At 41.2% G+C, this 10,663-nt stretch overlaps 1 protein-coding gene across 2 annotated transcripts in view; it reads left to right on the top strand.

Annotated features, from left to right (window-relative positions):
- The first annotated feature begins 341 nt into the window (after positions 1-341).
- Positions 342-10,663, top strand: part of DRD1 (dopamine receptor D1) — a 95,908-nt gene continuing 85,586 nt past the window's right edge. For both annotated transcript variants that reach the window (XM_056574860.1, XM_056574859.1), the window contains exons 1-4: positions 342-791; positions 1,731-1,841; positions 2,017-2,209; positions 3,704-3,947. The gene's annotated coding sequence lies outside the window, so the exon portion shown is untranslated. The remainder of the gene's footprint in view (positions 792-1,730; positions 1,842-2,016; positions 2,210-3,703; positions 3,948-10,663) is intronic.

The raw sequence follows: 10,663 nt of genomic DNA, 5'->3' as shown, positions 1-10,663 counted from the left end.
TTCCATGCAGCCACATACCTACCTCCTCCTACCCCAACGTACGTTTCGCCTGTGCTTCGTCAGGGGGCGTGTCTAAACCCCCTGCCAGGTGAGTATATATGTAATCACTCCACCAATGGTGTCCCTCCTCAAGGTGATTGATAGCTGCCTAATCCAATAGGAGGCCTTCATTGCCCCTCATACTACTGAATCTACCTCTCCACCTATTCGCCAGTAATGTATAACACCTGTTTACCTCACCTCCTGGTATGGTGCTGTATAATAAGATGTGACTAGTGCATCATCACTGCGCGCCGCAGCTGGGGAAGTGCTACGCCGGATGAACTCAAAGACTTCCTGGTCACATGACCAGAAGCCGCTCTTGTGATCCAGCATCATCACTGAGCGGTCACATGATCGGAGGAGTCCGCGCGTCACAGCTTGAATGACAGGGGGCGGTACCCGCGCCGTATCGCAGTAGGAGAGCGCTCGTAGCAGTGCGATCTAGGCACACAGCAGGATGTAATCATCCCGAGTATGCGCAAACCGCACCAGGGGGATCGGCCAACATAGACATACATAACAAGACACAACAGATGTCACAGCCTAGAAGGCAGTTTGACCAACGAGGTTGGAGTGGAAGAGTACCTATGTGAAAAATTTTCTATTTGTATACTCCTGTACAGTAACTTCACCAAACTTGGTTGTATGACTAACTGACTGCTGTGTGCAAGCACATTTTTTGTTGTTACAGGTTTCTACAGCACAGTGTCTGACGAACTAGTCAAGAAAGTTTTGTGGCAACCAATCTCGTAAGTGTTGTGCCCGGCTACGGCCGTGATTCTCAAGAACCTGAACTCTATAGTGTATCTGGACTACAGAGCGATACATGGACATCTGTGTAAATATGCCATAGTAATATATTTTGCTCACTGTTATGCACAAGGGAAATGATGTCATTCCTGCACTATAATTGTTGTAGTGTAATAAAATGTATATAATTTGTTGTACACCAAAAGGTCTTAGTGTACCGTATTCTCTGATATCTGGTAGTTTTCTTGTAGGGGTTGTCCTGAACTAATCAGGAGAAGCAACATTAACAGTAAAGTCATGTACTACACATAGTGATAAGTACACATAAAGTCATGTACACATGTTTCATGTACAGTAGGACTGTAACACTCACAACCACACAGTCTATAAAAATGTCTAATATGTCTAAAATGTCAAGTGTGATATTTCTTGTGTCCTCGTGCTCAGGATACTTTGCTAGACAGAAGGTATTCCTGTTACCCACAAAAGCATGTAATAAAAAGTCAAAGGTAACAAAATGTCAAATGTTATCTTTAAAAAAAAAAAAAAAAAAAAATTATATATACATATAAATGTCTAGCGTAAGAAAATGTCTAGCATAAAAATAACTAGTGTTCTGGGGAGAAGTGTGTAATGCCAAGGGACCCCAGTAGCCAAGGCATTGGGCAGATAGCTTCCGGCAACCCAATCCACCAGTGTTATGTCTTAGTAATGTATAAAGTGTTATTATGCATAGTCAAATGTCACAGTATGCATACTCAAATGTCTTAGTATGCATAGTCATAGTTAAATGTCATGATATACATAGTCATAGTCTATAAGTGGTGTTATACCATAGTCATAGGTATATTCTCCAGTAATTCCATGGTTATTTTCAGTTACACAAATCTAACAGAGCATGTATGGACATTGATACAGAGACTATATTGTGTTATCAGTTCTTGTCAACAAAAACAGCCTGGAAATGGACGTTGGATACAATGCTCCAGGACTTTATGTGGTCCCACGGCCGTTTCGCACCTCAAAGCTTTCCAGGACAGAGATAGAGGGTGAGTTTAGTTAATTAGGGGGGGTTGTGATGTCCCAGTATGGGATATGCATCTCAGAGTCCTATCAGCTTGAATCTATAATCTATATAATTGTATATTATGTGTAAAGGACCTTTGATATGGTCACATGGGTTTTGATCACATGATAATGGTTGTTACATGTTTTGTTATCCAGAGAGCACCAGGTGACCAGATGACCCGCAGCTAGCCTATGGGCTCCTTGCTCAGCCCCCCTTTATAAGAGGGGGAGGTACTGCATTCTCTCTCTTCCACTACACTTTCTGATGAGGTCAAGTCCAGTTCAGACATCTCAGAGCCAGTGTCCAGCACATCTGGAGGCCTCAAGCTTAAATTACAGCCACAAGTCAGTAAGTCAAGTTATCTCTGTCTGCTGTCACTATCTTCAGTCAAGTCAAGTCTATTTTAGTCAGCATGGCTGTGCTTAAAGGGGTTCTCCGGTGCTTACACATCTTATCCCCTATCCCCTATCCTTTGCAGCTGGGGACGCCCATGATCGTGCACGGGGCACCCCGTTTGCAATCAGTCCCCGGAGCAAGTTAACTCCGGGTCTGATTACGGGCGACTACAGGGCCGGCGGCGAGTGATGTCACGCCTCCGCCCCTGTGTGATGTCACGCTCCGCCCCTCAATGCAAGCCTATGGGAGGGGGCGTGATAGCTATCACGCTCCCTCCCACAGGCTTGCATTGAGGGGCCTTGGACTCTTATTTGCCCTGCCTAACTAGGACTAGCGGTGCTGTGCTACCGTTTGGGTGGTTCTCGGTTAAAACTATGCCCTGGCGTCACAAACATTTAGGGGTTAACACCATCTGCCTCTGGGTTACAACATCTTCCCCTACACCTCACATCGCACCCCTGTGGCCCACTACAGTACTCTTACCTACTACTTACTTTACAATCCACTTACTAGAAGTGAGGACAGATTTTTAAATAGTTTTCCTTGTGTGATTCTGGGCACTAGAAATGTAAGCAATGCTGTTGTTAGGTGGACAGCCACACTCATTCAGATGCTGTGCAGCTAACCTAGGGCGTGTGAAAATTATCAGGCTGCCTGAAGTATTTCACATTTTTTAACAGAAGATTCCATGTAATGTGGTCATGAGTATACTGTAATGTTGTCTCCTGGAAATCAATAATCTAATGTACATATCCATCTGACCTCTGGTCACATCAAAATAAATAATAGAATAGAAGTAGATAATAAGGAGACAGTGGGCCTCATTTACTAAGCTGAAACCGACCAGTTTTTGTCTGGTTATTTTGGCGCAGAGTGTCTGAGACATGTCTGCACCAGTGTGCGACAGTGTGTGCCTGGAAAATACGACAAACCCGACATTACACTGTGAAAAGCTGAAAAAGGAATGTGGTTTGTTGCAAAGGGGGCATGGCCGTCCCAAAAAGGGGAGTGGTTTCACAACTGTGGATAAATGTCTGGAAATATCCACCTAGAAAAAGCTGGTCAGAAAATGTTCCCGACTTTTCTCAATAGTAAATAGAGAGGAATCCTGCAAGTCTGAAACAACTTTTCCCACTAGTAATAACCCGACACTCTTAGTAAATGAGACCCAGTGTAAATGTACTGCACAATAATTCACTATGCATGAAGCATACTTGGGTAAATTCAGGTCAAATCCATGAACAGCTAATGTATGACACATTGGGATCAATGAATCTAATGTCGGCTTGCTTTTCAGTTTTTTCATTGTACTTGCAGTGAAATGTCTATAAAAACATCTCACCGGTGACAGTGTGCAGTATGCAGCTGACCCACATAAACTAAGAAATTATAATGTGAATGAGGATTTTTTTATAGATGCCATCTCATATTTATTTTATCTTTTAGGCCATTCTATAAAGATAATGAATAGGAATACAGTGACCCCCCCGACCTACGATGGCCCCAACGTACGATAATTTCAACATACGATTGCCTCTCAGAGTGCCCAGCGACGTGATGACGGTGATGAAGAGCGACGATCCCAGGCAGCAGAGATGGTCCGGAGTGGTGGGGACACCCTGGGGACGCGGCGACAGCGATGGAGAGCGACATCCCGGGCAGCGGTGACGGTCCGGAGCGGCGGGGACAGGTGAGTATAACTTCCTATTCTTTTCATTGCACGGATCCCTCAACATACGGTTTCAACTAACGGTGGTTCATTTGGAATGAACTACCATCGTATGTTGAGGGACCACTGTATAATGGCTATACTGACAAATCACTAATGTCTTCTAAGACAGCTAATATTAATAGGCAGCTAATGCTATGGTAACGTTATACATGTAATCAATTGTGGTCATTTGTTTTCTAAATTAGAAATAAGAGATTATTATCTTTCTATTGATCATCTAAATTAAATTTCAGCATTGGGAATCAATTATTCCATCTTTATTATTTAATTTCATTGCATTATGTTTCTAGAGATTATTATATTAGGCCATGTATAGTATTTGGCCAAATGCTCATTCAGCCGGCAACAAACTTATTTTCCACTATAGACATTTATACCAAATTAACTAGAATTATAAATAAATTTACATTGTTGGAGGTCCCAGATGTCTGAATATTTATAACAAAGTAAAAGAAGGATATTTGCTTAGTACAATTACAATAATAATCATGACATGACAAAAAAAAAAAAAAAAGATACATATTTGCTACAGCCTGCTTGAAGAGCTGATAAAAGTGATATCTAAGTTATCTCACCCTACATTGCAATAGAAATCCCCCTTTAATGCATGACATTATTTTATACCTAGTCTTGACTTTTTAGATACCAAAGAATTACTATAAATCATCACCCGAAATGAAAACTGCAGGGATAGGATCATAGCAGTACTTGATTCTCTCACTCACAAGAACATCAATTTTTGGGAAGTTTTTCTTTGATCATCCATCATTTTTTACTTTAGAGTAAGCTGGATTACTGTAGTATTTACTGCAGGAGACTGACACTAGCACAAGCTATAGACGATATATCATCTATACAGGGCTTCTATGACTGTACAAAATAGCCGGTCTGTGGGTATGAAAAACTAGTGAACGGTACATAAGGCTGGCTGGCCATAGACATAATGATTTTATGTCTCATCTCGACAGTAGTCTGGTTATTTTATTCTTAGATCAGTCAATGTAAAAAAGGACATAGCTGCAACCAACCCAAAAAAATTTTTTTGAGGAATGTCTAACACATTTAAAAAAATTTCAGTCAGAAACAATTATTTTTGTTCTGTGAATGTAATGAATATTTAGTTATTTATGAAAATTCAACTTATAGCCTGTGGACAACTTTAAATTCATTTTTATTCTTGCTTTGTATTTATTATGGTACAACATTTTTTTTTCAATATGACTTTATAAAAAGGCTTTTCTTCTAAAGCCTCTTTGTTTTTAGGTAACATTACATGTGTAATGTTAATACTACACACCGAGAGCTCCACAACAATGCAATGCATATTCAAATGTTTTAATGCACCAATGATCTGCCACTATGCCCCAATAAACTGCCCCGATGATCTCTGCCATCATGTCCCAATTATCTTTGTCATCATGTCCCAATGATCTCTGTCATCATGTCATAATGATCTGTGCCATCATGCCCCGATAATCTGTACCATGTTGTAAAACTACAACTCCCATTATTCCTTGTCAGCAGGACATAATGGGAGTATTTAGTTTTGCACCACCTAGAAAGGCACAGATTGGTTAACAATGACACTTAGATAATATGTTTCCTGGCAATACTCACCTGTCCTAGCTCCCCCTGCTGGTCTGGGTTGCTCTGATCAGTCTGACAGCTGTGGATGCAGGCAGCACTAATGGCTCCCATACCACACAGCAGGTGCTCATTTTCACCACAAAGGGAGGCACTCAGCTTTTCAATTGTATCAGTGTCTAAAGGGCAGTGATATAAATGAATAGAGGGAGGTGCAGTTACTGCTGAAGATCTCAGAAGGGCCACACCTCCATGCTCGTGGTCCACATATGGCCCCCCTCACTGCTTGTTGGACACCCAGAGAGTAGACAGTCTATAGATGTACCAGATGTATCAATAATACTGAGCCACAGTGATAAATCTGGTATATTTAAAGTCTGTCTGTCTAAGTTTGCACTAGGTAAAAATTTGGTTAAAGGGGTACTCCGGTGAAAAACTAGTTTTTTCAAATCACCTGGTGCAGAGAAAGTTAAACAGATTTGTAAATTACTTCTATTTAAAACCCTTCCAGTACTTATCAGCTGCTTTATGCTCCACATGAAGTTCTTTTTCTTTTTTAATTTATTTTCTGTCTGACCACAGTGCTCTCTGCTAACACCTCTGTCTGTCTCAGGAACTGTCAGTTCCTGACACAGACAGAGGTGTCAGCAGAGAGCACTGTGGTCAGACAGATTTTTTTTTTTAAAGAAAAGAACTTCCTGTGGAGCATACAGTAGCTGATAAGTATTGGAAGGGTTAAGATTTTTAAATATAAGTTTACAAATCTGTTTAACTTTCTGGCACCAGTTTATATAAAAACATTTTTTTTCACCAAAGCCCCAATGTTGGCATCTGTGTTTCTCTCTGAGTAGCTGCCCTGATTGGTCTTTATCCAGCCCTCATCTCTCTTCTGAAGGAATTTTAAAGTTGATTTACAGCCACATTAAAGTTGACCTTTTGATCTGATTGTAAATCACCTTAGAAGTTCATTAGAAATTTAATTTGTATTATTTTGTGGCAGTTTTAGTGTCAACCAAAGTAGTTTATTAAGAACGTACATGAAAAAGTACAAACATGGTGGCCAGACGACCCATGGCAGGGTATGGCAGAAGCAATATATAAAATAAGCAAGGTACAAGACCAAAGAAAAAAATTTACAATATCAAAGAAGCCTATAACAGGGACAACATAGGGCAAGAAACAAACAAACCCAATCAGGGGAAAGTTGGAGTCAGGTGGGCCCATCAGGAAGCAAAATAAAATGACAAATGGGGGAGGGAACACCGGTCATATAGGACGTACATACATAGAAACATGAGGGTGTGTACAGCACAGCATACAATATATAACATACAGTCAGAGGCGTAAATAAAAGGAGACATCTGAAGTGTGCCGAGAATCATGCCAGGGTTGCCAGACTCTAGAGAACAATTCCAAGGCATCTTCCCTCACCACCAACATCTTTTCCGACAGCATTATCTTATTGACCCACTCAACCAGCGCAGAAAATGATAGAGCTGGGTACCGCCACCTGGAGGCAATGTGAATCCTACCAGCCAGTAAAATAAATTGCATCAACATAAATGGTGCATATCTCAGGGTAGGAGGTCTACCACCCAGGAGGCATGCAGATGTGCGCAACAGTCAGTGCGTACCCAAAACAATAGAGATAAGATTCACATTCTGCCTCCAGAGGGCCACAACCAGAGGACATCGCCACCACACATGGCCCATCAGTCCCTCCACTTGACACTCTTTAAAACAGAGAGGAGAAACAGTTGGGTATATAGAGTGCAAATGTGTAGGAACATAATAAGCATGGTGGAGGACCTTAAGAGCCTTCTCGGTTAACCCCTTAAGGACTCAGCCCATTTTGGCCTTAAGGACTCAGACAATTTCATTTTTACGTTTTCATTTTTTCCTCCTCGCCTTCTAAAAATCATAACTCTTTTATATTTTCATCCACAGACTAGTATGAGGGCTTGTTTTTTGCGCGACCAGTTGTCCTTTGTAATGACATCACTCATTATATCATAAAATGTATGGCGCAACCAAAAAACACTATTTTTGTGGGGAAATTAAAACGAAAAACGCAATTTTGCTAATTTTGGAAGGTTTTGTTTTCACGCCGTACAATTTCTGGTAAAAATGACATGTGTTCTTTATTCTGAGGGTCAATACGATTAAAATGATACCCATTATTATATACTTTTATATTATTGTTGCGCTTAAAAAAAATCACAAACTTTTTAACCAAATTAGTACGTTTATAATCCCTTTATTTTGATGACCTATAACTTTTTTATTTTTCCGTATAAGCGGCGGTATGGGGGCTCATTTTTTGCGGCATGATCTGTACTTTTTTTTGATACCACATTTGTATATAAAAAACTTTTAATACATTTTTTATAATTTTTTTTTTAATAAAATGTATTAAAAAAGTAGGAATTTTGGACTTTTTTAATTTTTTTTCGTTCACGCCGTTCACCGTACGGGATCATTAACATTTTATTTTAATAGTTCGGACATTTACGCACGCGGCGATACCAAATATGTCTATAAAAAATGTTTTTTACGCTTTTTGGGGGTAAAATAGGAAAAAACGGACGTTTTACTTTTTTATTGGGGGAGGGGATTTTTCACTTTTTTTTTACTTTTACTTTTACATTTTTTTACATTTTTTTTTACACTTGAATAGTCCCCATAGGGGACTATTCATAGCAATACCATGATTGCTAATACTGATCTGTTCTATGTATAGGACATAGAACAGATCAGTATTATCGGTCATCTCCTGCTCTGGTCTGCTCGATCACAGACCAGAGCAGAAGACGCCGGGAGCCGCACGGAGGAAGGTGAGGGGACCTCCGTGCGGCGTTATGAATGATCGGATCCCCGCAGCAGCGCTGCGGGCGATCCGATCGTTCATTTTAATCGCGAACTCCCGCAGATGCCGGGATCTGTATTGATCCCGGCACCTGAGGGGTTAATGGCGGACGCCCGCGAGATCGCGGGCGTCGGCCATTGCCGGCGGGTCCCTGGCTGCGATCAGCAGCCGGGATCAGCCGCGCATGACACGGGCATCGCTCCGATGCCCGCGGTTATGCTTAGGACGTAAATGTACGTCCTGGTGCGTTAAGTACCACCTCACCAGGACGTACATTTACGTCCTGCGTCCTTAAGGGGTTAAAGACACCTGCCAGCTGCACTTTGCCAACTGTTGGCAGCACTCATGGCAACGGGATAGCGAAAGGGAGAAATGTAATTCATGTTCCCTCTGTAACTTTGTTGCAGTTGTAGTGCAGTTTTTTATTCATTTTTCAGCCAAAGCCAAGATTGGATTCAATAGGAATGGAGCATGTAAGGAAAGGATTTATGCTACTGCCACACGGGTCAGATACCCAGCAATTGCAGAACCTAGCACGCTGCAGAAAAGAAAACTTTGTGTGGAATTTGACCTGTGGATGTAAAGCTGATTTTCCCAACTAAGTTCAATAGGGAAGTCACAATCTGCAGTAGTTAGTAGCCAAGCCAAACTTTGCCTACCCTCAAGAGGAGGCACTAGCTTACACTGAAAGAAAAAATTATTTGATTCAACGTTTTCCTACGAGGAAATGATCAACCTATAAGTGTAATGATAGGTTTATTTAACCCCTTAAGGACACAGCCCATATTGGCCTTAAAGGGGTACTCCACTGGAAAACATTTTCTTTTAAATAGACTGGTGCCAGAAGGTTAAACAGATTTGTAAATTACTTCTTTTAAAAATTCCAATCCTTCCAGTACTTATCAGCTGCAGTACACTACAGAGAAAGTTCTTTTCTTTTTGAATTTCCTTTCTGCCTGACCACAAGTGCTCTCTGCTGACACCCCTGTCCATGTCAGGAACTATCCAGAGCAGGAGAGGTTTGCTATGATGATTTCCTCCTACTCTGTACAGTTCCAGACATGAACAGAGGTGTCAGCAGAGATCACTGTGGTCAGGCAGAAAGGAAACTCAAAAAGAAAAGAACTTCCTTTGTAGTATACAGCAGCTAATAAGTACTGGAAGTATTAAGATTTTTAAATAGAAGTAATTTACAAATCTTGATAGTAGAAAGAAGAAAACAGTCGGCAACTCACCACGCAGGTTCATGTGAGATCCTTCTTTATTGCGGCATACTCACAAATAAATGCAGGGGAGAGACAGACATGACGGGGGGTACAACAGGTAGGCAACGGAACCGTTTCACACGGTTTACGTGCTTCTTCGGGCCTCAGTTGCAAAATGTGACACGAGATCATTAAATACAGGTAACCGAACAGTTAAACCTATCCAAGATGACAACATGTGTGATGATGACATAGGGGGGTGGCAACCAAAAAATGGTACTGACCTACCTAAATCATGTGAGTTAAAAAACGAGTAAGGGCAAAAATTAAAAACAAGGGACATGCATCCGTTTTTACCCCTTAACGTCCTCCTATGCTGCCTGCTAGTGTAAACCTAGCAGGCAGCATATATCTGCAATGCTTTGGAATACTAAGTATTCCAAAGCATAAAAAAAGTGAAAAAATAAATAAAATGAATAAAAGTGTATAAAAACAAGAAGTATAAAAAAAAAGTGTAAAAAGAGTAAAAAGTGTTAAAAAATTATAAAAACACATTTATTAAATAAATATAGTAAAAAATAAAAATGCATAATGTGTAGGATCACACGGCAAACATCCGCAGCATATTACATGCTGCGGATGCCGGCCAACAGTCACAATAATGAGCTCCCTGCTGAGGCTAGGTAGCTTTGTGTGTCCACTAATAGCGGCGGATTTCCCGCCGGCAGTCATGAGCGGACACACTGAGCTACCCAGCCACAGCAGTGATCTCGCCCTTGTAACTGCCGGGGGCATCCGCGGTGTGAAATATGCTGCGGATGCGCTCTATGTGACCCTACACTGCGTCCCATTCATACTGCGTTTCCGCAGTGTTAGAGGTATCCGTCAGCATCAAGTCAAAAAGAGTGATGCTGACGTATACTGTAGCAGCTCCAGTCATTTCTGACTGCTATAGTATACATTGGCATCCCTTTTTTGACATGACAACGGACACCTATACTGCAGAAACGCAGCATGAA

This window comes from Hyla sarda, chromosome 4 (assembly GCF_029499605.1).
Source record: "Hyla sarda isolate aHylSar1 chromosome 4, aHylSar1.hap1, whole genome shotgun sequence".
NCBI classification, from domain to species: Eukaryota; Metazoa; Chordata; class Amphibia; order Anura; family Hylidae; genus Hyla; species Hyla sarda.
Note: the sequence above shows the minus strand (reverse complement) of the source record. Positions and strands in the feature narration are given on the sequence as shown.